The sequence below is a fragment of the Capsicum annuum genome, chromosome 1 (genome assembly GCF_002878395.1).
Source record: "Capsicum annuum cultivar UCD-10X-F1 chromosome 1, UCD10Xv1.1, whole genome shotgun sequence".
NCBI lineage: Eukaryota > Viridiplantae > Streptophyta > Magnoliopsida > Solanales > Solanaceae > Capsicum > Capsicum annuum.
The window spans coordinates 173,451,337-173,453,459 of record NC_061111.1 but is presented as its reverse complement, the minus strand read 5'-3'; positions in this window follow the sequence as shown (position 1 = coordinate 173,453,459).

The window sequence follows — 2,123 nt, the reverse complement described above, 5'->3', positions numbered from 1 at the left end:
CATTGCTGTCAATTTATCTTCTAATTTTAATTCTTCTTTTTCTAACATTAGATATAAATGTTCACCTATTTTCTTATATCTTCTTCCTAGATTAGAAAATACTATTTTTATTTTTGATCCTTTGTGGTTTTCATATATTTTTTCATCTATTATAAATTCTTCTTTGTTCATTTTATTGTGAATAGTTCATGTTGATATATATATTCTAAACTATCTATTTGTGATTCTAATTTTGATATTTCATCTTTTTGTGTATTTATTGAATTTTTACTAACTCCGGCAAATATATTATAATGTAGTCTTTTTATTCTTATTTTTAATTCTTTACGTTTTTCAGAAATAATTTGTTTTAATTCTTTGTATTGTTGTACTTTGTTCATTATATTTATAATATCTTGGCGGATATCTAAATCTAATTTTATCGTAATTAGGTGGTATATGTTTCATTCTTCTAGATTTTAAATGGATTATTAATTTTGATTCAATACTAGATATTAATGTAATTAAGTAGGCTAATCTTTGTGGGTTTTCTTTTGTTTTATTTAGACTTATATATTCTGAATAATTACTAATTAAAGATTCTTTAATTTTTCTAAAAGTTTCTCTATTTTTAAATGGTCTTCGCATAGTTAATTTAATAATTTATAGGTAAATTCTAATAACTCTAACATATATCTCATACAACTACACCACCCAGAAATACATAGAAAATATATACAGAGTACAAACTTTTCTAAACCATAACCCCAGAGCTACAAATAACAAAGAACCAAACACCAACTATATAACCCAAAAATTACAAGGATATAACAAACTAATTGCACTACCCAAAACTAACCCAAGCCTAGTAAAAATCTGTTTTAACTATGGACTATTAAACACCATATATACCCAAGATGGAGAAGAATTAACAGCTATGGAAGAGTTATACAAGATATTTACCACCTACAAAAGGATAACGAAAGGAAATTTATTTTATATAAAGTTTTATACTGCACCAGCAGAGATACTATATGATGAAATAAAACCAGTTATACAAGTTGTAAAGATAGGACTAACTAGAGAAATGATCATACCAAAAGATATTACACAGCAACCGGAGATACCCAGAATTGAGATACCGGATTTCTACGCAAATAAACGACTTATTGGATTAGCTACGATTATCCAAGAACTAGCAAATAATTATACTAATGGAAACCCAATATAGAGCTATTATTCGAGAGATCGTCAAATGATTTATTCTAATTCAAAAGAGCTACGACAAGCAGATATGGAAGATGTCAGACAATGGATAATGACATTACTCAACCCAGAAAAACAATCTACCGCAAGAGCAATTAAAAAAAGATTTATTTCAGACGGACTACTGACAAGATATTGTAAAATAATAGGACACAAATATCCAGATCACCAATGTTCAAGGTGTAATGGAGAAGATAACATTATTCTAGAAGTACATCTAGAATAAAAGAAGACAAAATGTCAGCTGAAAAGATAAGATAAGAAGCAATAATGGAGATATAGCAGATACGACAAAATCAACGGAGACAAGACTGTACAAAGTCTTATTATTGTTGAATTATTGTATAAAGTCTTTAGACTTTACGTAAAAGATGTAATAATTGTAGATTTGTAGGTTTGTAGGAAATTAAAGGCTAGTTAGTAGCCTAGCCTCCTTTTTTGACTTTCTTGTTAGCTTTTAGTATTTTAAAATGTGTAAAGATTGATTGTAGATTTTGTTCTATAAATAAAGGAAGCCGAAGGCATTGCAGAAGTAAGCCTTCATGCTTTGAAGCAAACACTCTCTCCATTCCACAACAAATATTTTACTCAGTTAATTAAATAGACATATTTCAATGGAAAAAGCTATGGAGGAACAAACTTCAGAAATATAGCTATCTCGGTATGTGGTAACTTGTGGGGGTATGAACAAGGGGTCTTTTTGTGTTTTTGGTGTAAATGGTTTTTCAAATATTTTATTCATATTCATATTCTGGTATCTTGGTCGATTAACTCCTTTGCTTGTACCTGCAGAAGTAGATTGATAAATGTTATGGGTTTTATGGAGTGTCCCAACGTCTCCTTCTAGCTCTGGAACTTTAATGTCTTCCGATCGACAT